Raw genomic sequence first — 14,830 nt, forward strand, 5'->3', positions numbered from 1 at the left:
GCCATTCAAAATCTTCAATTGGGCAAGTCCCCAGGCCCTGATGGCCTAACCTCCAAATATTATAAAGTTTTAAAGGACTATTTGATACAACCCTTGATGGAGGTTTGTAACCAGATTATGGAGGGAAGGAAGGCACCGGAAACGTGGAAAGAAGCTTTCATCACATTGATACCTAAATTAGAAACTGAAAAGACTCAACTTAAGAATTACCGCCCCATCTCACTCCTAAATGTGGATTATAAAATTTTTGCAGATATTTTGGCAAGTAGACTTAAAAAAGTATTAAATGAAGTGATTCATAAGGACCAGGCTGGCTTTCTCCCTGGTAGGCATTTGTTTGATAACACAAGAAACATTATTGACATTTTGGAACTTCTACAAACAAACCTTAATACTAGAGCGGCTTTAATTTTTATTGATGCAGAGAAGGCCTTTGATAATATTTCTTGGATGTTTATGAAGAAAAATTTGGAAGGGATGGGAGTGGGGCGGGGGTTTGAAAATGGTATAGAAGCAATCTACACAGAACAAAAAGCTAAATTGATAGTAAACAATGTGGTGACAGAGGAGTTTAAAATTGAAAAAGGGACACGTCAGGGGTGCCCCCTATCCCCCCTATTGTTCATCTCAGTTCTGGAGGTGTTGCTAAACATGATTAGAAAGGACCGGTTGGTTCAGGGAATTGAGGTCGGAGTGAAACAATATAAATTGAAAGCATTTGCAGATGACTTGGTATTAACACTTCAGGAACCAGTCTCCAGTACTAAAAGAGTGTTAGAATTAATTTCTGACTTTGGTCGGGTGGCGGGGTTTAAGTTAAATAAGCAAAAAACCAAGGTTTTAGCAAAAAACTTGACAGTTACAGAAACAGATGAGTTCTCTAAAGAAACGGAGTTGAATGTGGTTAAAAAAGTAAAATACCTAGGGGTGTACCTGACCTCCAAAAATTTGAATTTGTTTAAAGATAACTATGAGAAATGTTGGTCAGAAATCAAAAGAGATTTGGAAACATGGTCAAGATTGAAACTTTCCTTGTTAGGCCGAATAGCTGCTGTAAAGATGAATGTACTGCCGAAAATGTTATTTTTGTTTCAGGCCCTACAGATCGTGGACAAGGTGGAATGTTTTGGAAAGTGGCAGAAGGATATTTCTAAGTTTGTTTGGCAGGGCAAAAAGCCCCGAATAAAGTTTAAAATATTAACTGATGCGAAAGAAAGAGGGGGATTTGCCCTGCCAGACTTGAGGTTATATTATGAATCTGCAGCCTTCTGCTGGTTGAAAGATTGGATTTTATTGGAGAACACTGACGTCCTAGATCTGGAAGGGTTTGACAATGCGTTTGGGTGGCATGCATATTTGTGGTATGACAAGGTCAAAGTGCACAAATTGTTTAAAAACCATATTGTCAGAAGAGCAATTCTGATGGTCTGGACAAAATATAAAGACTTATTGGAGAGTAAGACTCCGAGGTGGCTCTCACCGGTGGAGGCCAAGGCACGTAAGAGACTCAACATGGAGGCCCATTGGCCTAAATATTGGGAAATAATTGAAAAAATTGGAGACAATTGGAGGTTGCTAAGCTTGGAAAAATTGAAAACTAAGGTACGAGACTGGCTGCACTATGCGCAAATTCAGGAGGTCTTTAAAATAGATAAAAAGGTTGGATTCCAGATGGAAAAATCGAAACTAGAGACTGAATTGTTAGAGCCAAAAAGTAAACTACTTTCGAGAATGTATAACTTGCTGCTTAAGTGGAATACACAGGACGAGACAGTCAAATCCGCTATGATAAAATGGGCTCAGGATGTGGGGCATAACATTATGTTTGTAGACTGGGAAAGGTTATGGAACACCGGTTTGAAATTTACGGCATGCACTGCCTTGAAGGAAAATATTATGAAAATGGTATACCGGTGGTACATGACCCCAGTCAAGCTAGCTAAGATATACCATCTGTCTGACAATAAATGTTGGAAATGTGGAGAGGCGGAAGGGACATTCTTTCATCTCTGGTGGACCTGCCCGAAAGGGAAGGCCTTCTGGGAAATGATCCATAATGAACTAAAAAAGGTACTGAGATTTACCTTACCTAAGAAACCAGAGGCCTTCCTCCTGGGTATGGTAGACCAGAGAGTGTTTAAGAAGGATAGAACCTTTTTCATGTATGCTACCACAGCAGCAAGGATCCTGATTGCAAAACACTGGAAGACACAAGATTTACCCACGCTGAAGGAATGGCAATCACAGTTGATGGACTACATGGAATTGGCTGAAATGACTGGCAGAATCCGAGACGTGGGAGAAGAAACAATTGAGGAGGACTGGGAAAAGTTTAAGGACTATTTGAAAAAACACTATAAGCTGTATGAATGTTAAAAAAAAAAAATGCACCTTTCAGGAAACTCTAGCTTCAGCAAATGTAAGTTAATGAAATGAAAATTAAGACACAAGAATTTAGAGGTAAAATAATGAAACAACTTTATTGTGTTTAATACAAAGCATATAAGAATTGGGTTACAGTAAAATTGAAATTAGGGAACATGATAAAATGGAAGATACAATAAGTTTTGAAATAAGTTAACAAATTGCTGATGCTTTATAAGACAGGGAACGTAGGGTTTGGAGGATGTGGGGAAGTCCTTTAGATTGGATGGAAAAAGAACATGGAAATTTGTTATTCTTCTATTCTATTTTCTTATAACCATTCTTTATTCTTTTTTCTGTATTTCTTAAAAGTAATAAAAATATTTATAAAAAAAAAAGGAAACAGATCTCACATGAAGGTGATAATGATCGCTGTCCTCCTGGCCATCCTTCTTATCAGGTATATTGCTTGTTTATGACCTCAGGGGTTGCCAAATGCACTGCTTTGTAGTTCTGTTTTATTTACCCCAGAATGTATGCATGCTTACCATATTTTTCGCTCCATAAGACGCACTTTTCCCCTCCTAAAAAGTAAGGGAAAATGTGTGTGCGTCTTATGGAGCGAATGCAGGGGGGAGGCAGGCAGGAAAAGCCCCCAAGAGCCGCACACAAGCTCCACACGGCTCTTGCGGCCTTTTTCCCCGGAGGGAGAAGGGACTGATGTGGCCAGTCAGTCCCTTCTCCCTCCTCGTAGAAAAGCCTGAAGGAGTCGCACGCTCCTTAAAGGGTGCGCGGCTCCTGTGGGCTTTTGCGGGAGGTGGGGGTATTGCCATAGCCACCCGCACCCTCTCCCGGCCGGAAAGGGTGCGCGCGGCTAAAGAGGAAGCCAAGACAGCGAGCGGGATGGATCCTGCTCACTGTCTTGGCTTCTTTGCTCTTTGGGGCTGGGGGGGACGACCCAGGCTTCCCCCGGCAGCCCTGAGAAGCTCTGGGAGAAGCAGACAGGCAATTAAACGGGGTGGGGGGGAGGACACACACATATTTAAAGCCTTCTTTAAAAACAGATTTTTTTTCTTCTTGATTTCCCCCTCTAAAAACTAGGTGCGCCTTATGGTCCGGTGCGCCTTATGAAGCAAAAAATACGGTAATTAGTTTTCGTAGTTTAACTTTGTTGGGTTTTTTTAATGATATTTATTAAAGTTTCCAAATAGATAAAGTACAAAACCAACAAGAAAACACCAAAAATAAAAAACATACATACAAAAAAATAAAAATAAAAAACAGTTAAAAAAATAGGTTCCTCTTTCTATATCTTAGAGTTCATTTACTTGTTTCCATGACTTCCTCACACCTCCCTTTTTTGTATTCCAGTTCAAATAGTATTTTCAGCAAGTCCTTTCCTTGTTTGTTTTATCTTAGTTCTTAATCCTAGCACAACATTATAGTAACTTCAATTTTCAATCCATCTTTACATATTCCTTTAACCTTACTGCTAAAAACCACTTCGTTTCATTCCCACATCATTTTAGCATTCATTAATTTTACAGTGTTTCTGCAAATAGTCCTTAAATTTCTTCCAATCTTTTTCCACCAACTCTTCTCCCTGATCTCGGATTCTGCCAGTCATTTCCGCCAATTCCATGTAGTCCATTACTTTCATCTGCCATTCTTCCAAGGTGGGTAGATCTTGTGTCTTCCAATACTTTGCGATGAGTATTCTTGCTGCTGCTGTAGCATACATAAAAAAGGTTCTATCCTTCTTTGGAACGTAGTTTAAATTTGTCCCCAAGTGGGGTTTGTTGAAATGCTCAGAAGAAATCTGATTGGTTCTTACGAACACTCTGTTAAAAGTTCTTTTGTGAATAAAACGACCTGGGCCAGGGAGTGGAGGGACAGATTATTATTATATGCGCCCTATTATATGCGTCTTGCTGGTTCAAGCCTCTGTGTGTATTTTCATTATCAGAGTCTAATCCTTCCTTTGCTTTGAGAACACCACACCAATGGCTTCAAGTGACAAGAAAGGAGATTCTGACTAAACATCAGGAAGAACTTTCTGACAATAAGAGCTGTTCAAAAGTAGAACGAACTCCCTTGGGAGGTTGTGGACTCTCCTTCCTTGTAGGTATTTAAGCAGAGCTTGGCTGGCCATCTGCCATGGATGCTTTAGTTGAGATTCCTGCATTGCAGGGGGTTGGACTAAATGACCCTCGAGGTCCCTTCCAACGCTACAATTGTATGATTCTATGATATCCTCCCTTCCTCCCAAAAAGCAATTAAATGCGGGACACACACACACACACACACACACACACACACACACACATTTAAAGCCCTCTTTAAAGGCGTGTTAAAAGTAATTCCAGTGCGGACTGGGAAAGTTCTAGCTTTAAAAACTTGTTGAAAGAGGCAGGTCTTCAGTAGGAGCCGAAAAGACAACAGAGGAAGCACCTGTCAAATACTCAGAGAGGGAGGGTATTCCAAAAAAGGTAGCTGTCACAATACTAAAGACCCGATTCCTAAACTTGTGCAGAACGGACTTCCTAATAAGATGATATCAGCCGGAGGCCCTTGCCTAAAGAGCACAGCGATCAATTGGGTATATAAGGGGAGAGATGATCTTTCAGGTATCCTGATCCAATAATAATAATAATAATAATAATATAATAATAATAATTTATTTATACCCCACCCATCTGGCTGAGTTTCCCCAGCCACTCTGGGCGGCTCCCAATCAAATGTTAAAAGCAGTACAGCATTAAATATTAAAAACTTCCCTGAAGACAGGATAGCTGCTTATTTCCTTCACATCTGAAGGGAGGGTGTTCCACAGGGTGGGTGCCACTACCAAGAAGACCCTCTGCCTGGTCCCTGTTACCTCACTTCTCGCAGCGAGGGAACCGCCAGAAGGCCCTCGGACCTGAACCTTGGTGTCGGGGCTGGATGATGGGGGTGGAGACGCTCCTTCGGGTATATTGGGCCAAGGCCGTTTAGGACTTAAAGGTCAGCACCAACACTTCGAATTGTGCTCAGAAACATACTGGGAGCCAATGCAGATCTCTCAGGACCGGTGTTATGTGGTCCCGGCGGCCAGTTCCAGTCACCAGTCTAGCTGCCGCATTCTGGATTAATTGCAGTATCTGGGTCACCTTCAAAGGTAGCCCCACATAGAGCGCACTGCAGTAGTCCAAGCGGGAGATAACTAGAGCATGCACCACTCTGGCGAGACAGTCCATGGGCAGGTAGGGCCTTAACCTGCGTACCAGGTGGAGCTGGTAGACAGCCGCCCTGGATACAGAATTAACCTGTGCCTCCATGGACAGCTGTGAGTCCAAAATGACCCCCAGGCTGCGTACCTGGTCCTTCAGGGGCACAGTTACCCTATTCAGAACCAGGGAGTCCCCCACCCCCGCCTACCCCCTGTCCCCCCAAAACAGTACTTCTGTCTTGTCAGGATTCAACCTCAATCTGTTAGCCCCCATCCATCCTCCAACCACCTCCAGACACTCACACAGGACCTTCACCACCTTCACTTCCCAAGCTGTTCAGGTCTTCATACACCAAACTTCTTAGCCAGCTAGCAAATTGTCAGCTTTCTGTGTCTTCCTTTCACAATACTGCAGACCTCCCACTAGATGGCAGCTGTTGGTACTTTTTCCGTTGATACTTTTTCTGTCTCCAAACTTCCAAGCAGATCCTCAGGTGATCTCATTATTCTGAGAAATGATGCCATTGCATTGCTTTCTTAGATACTGGGCACCAAATTGGGTACAGCAGTCCGTTTGCGAAGCTGGGGAAGGCAAGGGTTGTGCTCCTTCTTTGTTCTTGTGAATTCCCTCTAAGGATATCTCTTGGTTTCAAAAGAGGAAGAGACGTTTTTCTACTGCATGATTTCTGCAATGCTTACAAGACTCCTCCTGATGGATTCTGAATGGCAAGCGGCCTGCTCCCTTGAGGGGAATAGAACTTTGCTTTGTAAAAGGGGAACTGTCACCTAAACCTTTGGTGAGGCGTTGGGACAGAGTCCAACCAGGTAAGGGAGCAAATGGAAACTTTTATTATAACCTCACAATTCTCACAATTCTCCCTGGATAGGACCTAGCACTGAGTCTTGCATGTGTTTTGCTGTTATTGTTAAAATTCAAAAGGAAGCCCGGCTATTGAAGATTAATGCACCTCCTGTCCTATCATGGCAGGTGTGTCCCATTCTGAAAAACAAAAACTATTTTAGCAGGTTTGAAAAGGTGCTGTAGTAAAGGATACATTGCAAAGCTTCTTTTCTATTATATTCATTTGCATTTCATTTCCTTCTTTCCTCAAATGCCTCTTTTGTTTTCCTGATTGTTATCCGATATGAAACTCAATGATCCCAGGCAGTACTTTTTTTTCTATAAAACAATTTTTTTAGGGATACTCTCATTTTCCTACTCATATTGAAATACTGCCCTTCAATGAGGCCAAACTTAGACTCACAAAATGTTTAGGGGTATGCGTCCCCTTGCGTCCCTCCAGGAAAAAAAGCACTGATCCCAGGGCATTGTTCCCTGAAATTGTGTGATGGCTGGTTGCCCTGATACAATACAATAAAAAGGAATTGAAACAATGAGCAGAAAATTACGCCTTTGATTGCCTTTCCACATTTGTTTCGTTTTCTAGTTGTCAACGTGTTGGCCCTGTTTGATTTTCTGCCAAAGCCTCAAGGCGCCACTGATGGGAAGCGATACTTTCGATTCTTGTAACACAGCTGCTGTCCTGCTGTAACCCCTAAACACTGCACAGGCTTTAAGGTTCAACTTGTGTTTGCTAAACTTGCCATATAAATAAACTCTTCCTTTAAAGCAGAGAAACAATGCTTTTATTCATTTGTTTGTTTATTTAAACCCTACCTTTCTGCGTTGCGGGACTCAAGGTGGCTTATAGATAATTAAAAAAAGAACTGCTAAAAACATAGAAAAAACAATCATTAAAAACAATTAAGAACTTACAGGATTAAAACTATCTATCTATATATACACACAGGGGCACCATCAGGGTGGCCAAGGGGCCAAGGAGGGGACTGGGGCCCCTCAATATTCTGCGGGGATGTTTGCACATCAGGTGCGCACCACACATACAAGTTGTGTGGCATGTGTGTGTGACATGTCAGCATGTTGCAGCATGCACATGTGACATGACCACATTGCTGGGTGCTAGCCCCCTCAAGTGTGTGTGTGTGTGTCCCCAGAAAAAAGCACTGTGTGTATGTTGTGTGTGTGTGTGTGTGTGTGTGTGTGTGTGTGTGTGGTAATAAAAATTAAAATAGCACAGCACCAGCCTTTCATTAGAAGCAATCAGTTTCCCAAAGCCTGTTGGAACAAGAAAGCCTTCACCTGGCAGCAGAAGGATAATATGAAGGGAGCTAGTCTGGCTTCTCTAGGGAGGGAGTTCCAAAGTCTGGGAGCAGCCACCAAGAAGGCCCTCTCCTGCATCCCCACCAGGTGGAGCTAAGGATGCAGTTCCACAGTGGGAGGGGAGAAAACAAAAGACCTACCAAAGGCATAGGCAACCTCGGCCCTCCAGATGTTTTGGGACTACAATTCCCATCATCCCTGACCACTGGTCCTGTTAGCTAGGGATTATGGGAGTTGTAGTCCCAAAACATCTGGAGGGCCTAGTTTGCCGATGCCTGACCTACCATCTCTCCCAAGGTCCCCCAAGTATTAGTACTGAAACCCATGCTTTTTTAAAAAGTGATTTAGAGTTAGGAGTGAGCAGGGAGATAGCCAGCTTTGCTGATGACACCAAATTAGTAGGGTGGTTAGAAGAAATGGGGATTCTATGGAGATCCAAAACTGGGTGAACTGCATTTTCCATTTTAATGCTCATTCAGTGTAGGCTAAAGCAGAAGATCCTGATTTTCCAAATATGCTAACGCGGTCTGAACTGGTGGTGACTCACTAGGAACTAGACTGTGGGTTCGTGGTGGAGAGCTTGATGAAGATGTTGGCCCAGTGTGCTGAAGCTGTGAGAAAAGTGAATTCCATGCTAGGGATCATTAGGAAAAGGTCTATATCAGGGGTTGTCAACCTGGTCCCTACCACCCATTAGTGAGTGTTTCCGGATTCTAGGTGGGCAGTAAGGGGTTCTACGGCACAAGCTGAATCCTCCTTCTATCGAGCACTGGTGGGCGCTAAGGAAATTTTACCCTCAAGAAAGATGTATTAGTGGGCGGTAGGTATAAAAAGGTTGACTGCCCCTGGTCTATATAATGAGTTGTACAAATCTGTGCTGCAAGTGCACTTGGAATAATGTACAGTTCTGGGTGCCTCCTCTAAAAAGGGATGTTATACATCTAGAAAAAATTCAAAAAAGAGCCAAAATGTTTTGGGGCTTTTTGGCAAAAAAAATTTGCATTGCTTTTCAATTTTTTACAAATTGGTCTATTTATTTAGCCATACTTCTTGGTGAGTTGTCCTCTAAGATAATAATGCTTTTAAATGATCTCATTAAAAAAATCACAAATGTAAAACAGGGGCAGTTAAAAAAGAAAGAAAGCGAGGGACTGCCCCAAGAGGGGCTGCCCCAAGGAATAAGGGCAGTGGAGACCTTTGTCATTCTGTCGTTTGGTTTAGTCTGTTAAAAAACCCCCGGGACTCCTACACTAGGCTTGGGTTTTCACATGTTGCTTATGCTTATACTTCTCTGCTTCTTTGACAGTCATATATGGACATGTGTGGTTGTCTTCATATGTGAGCTGTGACAATTAAAAGGTTTCTAGATGAGTCTGTTGTCACCCACAATCAGAAATAGCGAGAGGGAGAACTAAGTCATTGTGAAACGGAAAATCCGCCCCACTTCACAGTGGGGAAGAGATGCGGTGGACCGCATGGCTACCCACTCTACTTTGGGGGCAGGGGACTTAGTCCCCCGTTGCCTGGGGGATCCTGGCCATGTCAGCGACCGGCCAGCCAATCCCGACGGGAACACCAGGGGAAGCTCGAGTTGGTCTGCATAGACGGGGCTCCCCCTTCCAGTGGTTTACCCTTACTGGACTCTCTGAGCATCAGCCAGGAGTCAGATATAGTCGGGTCCATTCAATGCCTAAGCCAATACCGCTCACATTCTGTAATCAATAAAGCTGTGGCCAAAATTTGCCCAATAACATTAACCTAATATCTGTGTCCTTGTGTGAGTTTTTTCTCAATGCAGGTGTGGCTTTGGGGTCTCGACACGCAACTTGACTAGCTTAGTTCTCTATTTTGGTAGTTATTCATTAATTGAGGTGTTTTAATTCATTTATATGCCACCTTTCTGAATGTAAAAAAAAAAACTTCTAATGCAACTTACATATTAAAAGTATATAAACGATGCCAGTATAACCAACCTTGAAAATACAAATAAATCAATTAAATAACAGATTGTTCATAAAAAAAAAATCAGAAGTAAAAGGTCCCCACATCTGAATAATGTTGCCTATCTAAAAGCCACCTGAAAACATTTTCACGGGTTGCTGAAATGGTTTGAATGTGGTGGACTTGCCGACATCAACAGGTGAGGCGTTCCAGAGCTGTGCAGAAAAAAAAATCCTCTTCTTCCCACCAATCTCACTGTCTTTGGTGACAGGAAAACGAGAATGGTCTCTGTGTAGATCTTTGAGAGCAGACAGGACAATATGGGTTGAAGGGGTCTTTCAGCTGACTTGGGCCTTGACTCCCCCGATAAACCCAGTCTAAAAGAACTCCCAAGCTGTGGACATGATCTTTCTGTGGAAGGTGGGAGTCACCCCAACTTGGACCAGCTGTAAACCAGCTGGGAGTTGGATGTGATGGTTTGTACTTGGTGCTGGGAGGCAAACACAGGACTGGGATCTCATTGGTAGACCATCCACGCCACAGCTCAACTACCTCCCTGAGCTGCCAGAGGCGGTCCCTGGCATGGTGTTGGAAAAGCCAAGGACATTAGTTCTGGTGGACTTCAGTATCCATGTTGATGCTGCCTTGGCTAGGCCAGCTCTGGACTTCATGGCAGTCATGACAATCACGGCGCTGTCTCAATGCATCATCCACCCAGTGCATAATGCAGGTCATCTCCACTAGATCTACTTTTCACTACAGAGGGTATTAAAAGTAATAATAATAATAATAATAATAATAATAATAATAATAATAATAAATAACAACAATAATTTATTTAAACCCTGCCCATTTGGCTGGGTTTCCCCAGCCACTCTGGCAGCTTCCAACAAAAGATTAAAAATACATTAAAACATCAGTCATTCAAAACTTCCCTAAACAGGGCTGTCTTCTGATGACTTCTAAACCTTAGATAGTTGTTGAATGCTTTGGCATCTGATGGGAGGGTGTTCCACCTGTTCTCCTGGACAGGTGTTTGTGTGAATATTACCCTGTTGTCACAGAAAAATCTCTCCCTGGTTTCACTGTGTAATGTTCAGATGGAAAGCACCATCAATATGTACAATCATACGTAAGCACCTCTCTGGCCAGGGGGAGTCCAGGAGGCTTCTTGCTCTACTGAGGAGCTCTAGCTTATTAAAGAGGCTGGACATCAGCTAGAGTGTGGGCGATGCAAGTATTGGTGTGAATCTGACCTAACAGAGGTACAAGTACACAGACATTCTTTCATAGACGATGTGACACTGGCCCTGTATGCACAGCACTGGCTGCCAGTGAGCAACTGGGCCCGATTAAAGGTGTTAGCACTGGCCTATGAAGCCCTAAATGACTTGGGATCTAACAGCACGCCTTCCCCCAACACCAACCACCATGGACCCTGTGATCAAGCGAGTGAGACCTTGATGGTGGCTGAAGAATGCCCAGACATTTGGCAGCTGAGGCCTCCTGATCCTGACAAGCCCTAGATCACTGGATGGAAGACTGAGATGGTTTTCAGAATGTATTAACTGTTATAAAACCTTTTTGCTTGCTACCCTGGGTTCCTTAAGGAAGAAGAGCAGAATTAAAAAAAGAAACCCAATAAATAATTTAAAAATGATAATAACCACCTGGATTTAATGTCAGGTTGTTTCCCTTTCATTATGTACTGAAGTTCTGGCCCAGGGTGATACTGTAGATAGTTATGCAAATAAGGGATCGAAAGTGACGTTCGGTGATTGGATAGTTTTAGAAAATTGTTACAGTTACGTTGTACTGGAGCTCTATATAAGCAGGCTGACTGAAGCCTTCAGTTCAGTTCTATTCTGGCCTGTGAATAAACAAGAGCTGTTTGAAGAATCCCTGTGTCGTCTGATATGTTCACCCACAACTTAACACCTTTGTTCATCCCAAAATTGCCCTCCTGCAATGTACTGTAGTCTATGGCTAAGATATATTTTTTTGGTTCTGTCTGGAGGGGAGTTCCACCAATGGACCCATTCCTGTCCTGCTCCCATGCAACTGGTTGGCCATTGGTGAGAAAAGGATAATGGACACAATGAGGGCTATTTCTGATACCGTCATGTTAATGTTTCCCTTTTCCTTTTCCTCCGTGCTATATTTTCCCAGCTGATTTGTATACCAGAGGCCTCTTTTGCCTAGCTTGGCAATCGCTAATGGTTTTAAACAAATAAATTTGACTTGACTTCATGCATCTCCAGCGCCATAGTTTTTCTCCTTTGCTTAAATTCCATTGCTTTGCATCTCACCTCCTAACAAGGAGCTCCAGTGGTAATGGCAAAGGTAGTGGAGAGTTTGTACAGCTTATTTGGCAGAAACAAGAAACCGAGACTTAAGAGTCCTTGGCCCAGTACGATGTGCCGTAGGTGGCACTGTGGCCTAAACCACTGAGCACCTTGGGTTTGGCGATCAGAAGGTTGGCAGTTTGAATCCCCATGATGGGGTGAGCTCCTGTTGCTCTGTCCCAGCTCCTGCCAACCTAGCAGTTCGAAAGTACACCCGTGCAAGTAGATAAATAGGTACTGCTGCAGCAGAAAGGTAAATGGCATTTCCGTGTGATCTGGTTTCCGTCAGAGTGTTCTATTGCGCCAGAAGCGGTTTAGTCCTGCTGGCCACATGACCTGGAAAGCTGTCTGTGGACAAATGCCAGCTCCCTCTGCCTGAAAAGTGAGATGAGCACTGCAACCCCATAGTTGCCTTTGACTGGACGTAAGTGTCCAGGGGTCCTTTACCTTTTACCGTTTACTATGTGATAATCCTGCCAGCAAGCACCTTCTGTGCCAGCTTTTAAATAGCCACTGAGAACTTTTCCATTCCGTCATGCTTTCTGATTTTATTTTATTTATTTTATTTTATTTTATTGAATTTCTATACTGTCCTATACCTGGAGGTCTCAGGGCAGTTCACAGAACAAAATCAAAATATAAATATATGGTAGGAATAGCGATGAAAGGGGTCAAACTAAAAAAGGGCATGTGACAAATTGCCTTTAAAAAAATAATGCCGTTGTTTTGCTACCAGGAGGCCGTTGTTTTGCAACCAGGAAGAACCACAAGAGATTCCATCAGCCTTAGTTTGCTGCCATGTGCAGTCTGTCTGCCAGTGCTCTTCATCCCACATTACAATATCCAAGTGGTAACTAAGTCCATCCACATAGGATGAGTTGGAAGGGACTCTGAAGCAGCGGTGGAGCAAGCTGATCGGGCGCCTGGGGCGGTGCGCCTGCCCTGCGCCCAGGGGTGGGGCCAGCTGCCCACAGGGGCAGAGCTAGCCATCCATGGGGCAGGGCAAGCCAGGGCAGGATGCTCCGTGGGGCCTCCGAGGAGTCTGCCTGCCTCTTCCCACTCAGCTTCCCTACAATTGAGGAGGAGGAGGCAGGCGGACTCGTGACTCAGGCGCAATGCAGGTCCCTGCAGTGAGTGCCGCCTGGCATTTTGTCACCCCCCTCAGTGGTGACACCCGGGGCGACCACCCCACTGCTCCCCCTTCCTCCGCCCCTGCATTGAAGGTCACCTGGTCCAAGCCCACCTTAGGGCAGGATAGCCCAAGTGAAGCATCTCTTCTTACCCCTCCTGCACGTCTCCCACACAGGGCTTCTTAGAGCCCTGAAAGAAAAATATTGTACAGTAGAATATTTCCCCATAGTGGGGAATTGGCAAAAGAGTTGGCAAAGAGTATCTCACTTTTGAGCACTTTTTAATCCCAGGTTGCCGGGAGAACGCATTAGTTAAGCATGATTCATGTTTGTGACACAGGAATGAGTCATGTGTTCTACCACACTGATTATGGGGAATTAGCTACTAGCTGTGATGACTCTGCTCTGTCTCCACAGTCAGAGGGAATAGTTCTTCTGAATAACACTAGCTAGAAACTGCAGGAACTACAGGCATCTGGTTGGCCACTGTGAGAACAGGATTATGGACCAGGTGGGCCATTGGCCTGATTCAGCAGGCTCACCTTATGTTCTTATGATCATAGTGCTGTAATACTGAAAATCATGAGAACTTTAAATGCAGGGCGAAGGCATGAGAAGAAGCTGGCCTTAACAGTTTATGGGGAAGTATTAAGAAACCCTGTTGCAATCTGTTTCTTCTGTTGCAATCGATATTTTCTCCCAAATACCCCTTGTGCAATCGCCTTCTCAGCACACCCTGCTCACATGAAACTCACTCAACTATCCCACTATTATTAATATTTATTAAATTTGTATATCGCCCTTCATCCAAAGATCACAGGGCAACTCACCAGATAAAAAAAATGAGAGCACAAAACAATAACACAGAAACCAGTATCCTCCCAGAAACACATTTCAAATGCCGTAGAAAGTTCAATCAGCCCAAGGAAAACAATTTTGCCTGGCGCCTGAAGATCTGTAATGAAGGGTCTCAGAGGATGATCGTATGGAAGCCTTCAATCCCTTCATTCCTGCCTCCCACTATGACTCCTGCCATCACATTCTCCAACTGCATTTCCTGAAAAGGAGATTACCCCGCCGTACATTCAAGGAATGGGGTAGTCCTGCTCCCAGCTGCCAATGGGATTTGCGGCCAGATCCATACCCTCCAACATAGGCCCAGATGAAAATAGGGACATTTCTCACTCCCCACCCCACAACTGACCTTCCTCAACCTCCCATTTTTGTGCCCCCCACCCAGCATTTCCTATCATAAGAAGGGTGGCTGCCACCCCCATTACACCAACAGGACACAGCACATCCTCCCCTATCCTGAGAAAAAACATCATTCCTGATTTTCTCTTATTTTATTCTTTGGTAGATTTACAAAAAAAGAAAAGCACACGCCAATAAATACATTTTAGAAAGGGGCAAGATTAGACGTGGACGCACAAAGCATAATCATCATCATCATCAAGACCCCTTTGTTTCTTCCCTCCCTGCCCCCTGCCTGCCCCTCAGAGGTGGCGCATCATGTGGGGCTGGGCCTCAGTGGTGGCAGCCTCTCCCCAACGGAGGAGGCCGGCAGCAGTGGCCATGGAAGAGGCCGGGGAGAGGCAACAGGGTGGTCCCTTGCCACCTTCGCTCGGCAGAAGCACCGGCTCACCCTCCTCCCTCAGCT

At 44.1% G+C, this 14,830-nt stretch overlaps 1 protein-coding gene across 1 annotated transcript in view; it reads left to right on the forward strand.

Moving 5' to 3' along the window:
• Positions 1-6,100: 6,100 nt before the first annotated feature.
• LOC310837985 (C-type lectin domain family 2 member E-like) overlaps positions 6,101-14,830 on the forward strand; it is a 47,014-nt gene continuing 38,284 nt past the window's right edge. Inside the window, exon 1 of the mRNA XM_083725284.1 lies at positions 6,101-6,397. The gene's annotated coding sequence lies outside the window, so the exon portion shown is untranslated. The remainder of the gene's footprint in view (positions 6,398-14,830) is intronic.

This window comes from Podarcis gaigeae (assembly GCF_964106915.1).
Source record: "Podarcis gaigeae genome assembly, chromosome: 2".
Lineage (NCBI taxonomy): Eukaryota > Metazoa > Chordata > Lepidosauria > Squamata > Lacertidae > Podarcis > Podarcis gaigeae.